Raw genomic sequence first — 266 nt, 5'->3', positions numbered from 1 at the left:
CGGTCTCTATCGTGATTGGCCAATTCGCTTACTGATTATGTCTTACGGCCTTACGTTTTTGTATGTGCCATGGGCTTAAGACTTCGGACTACGGACTACCGACTTATTGTAGAATTAACTTTATTGGTGAAACGGTGAAGTTGGCCAATAGCCAACTTGTACGACTAATGCGCTGTCTATAATGAACAGTAGCAGTAGAGACTGTAACCATGTCGACACCTACGTTACTCGCCGCCATCTTACGGTGGCCATATTCGATACTGGCC

At 45.5% G+C, this 266-nt stretch overlaps 1 protein-coding gene across 3 annotated transcripts in view; it reads right to left on the bottom strand.

Annotated features, from left to right (window-relative positions):
- The window catches only part of LOC108726929 (uncharacterized), a 19,982-nt gene that overhangs the window by 6,987 nt on the left and 12,729 nt on the right, over positions 1-266 (bottom strand). The window lies entirely within an intron of this gene.

This window comes from Mycetomoellerius zeteki, unplaced genomic scaffold (assembly GCF_001594055.1).
Source record: "Mycetomoellerius zeteki isolate Tzet28-1 unplaced genomic scaffold, Tzet1.0 scaffold453, whole genome shotgun sequence".
Taxonomy (NCBI): domain Eukaryota; kingdom Metazoa; phylum Arthropoda; class Insecta; order Hymenoptera; family Formicidae; genus Mycetomoellerius; species Mycetomoellerius zeteki.
Note: the sequence above shows the minus strand (reverse complement) of the source record. Positions and strands in the feature narration are given on the sequence as shown.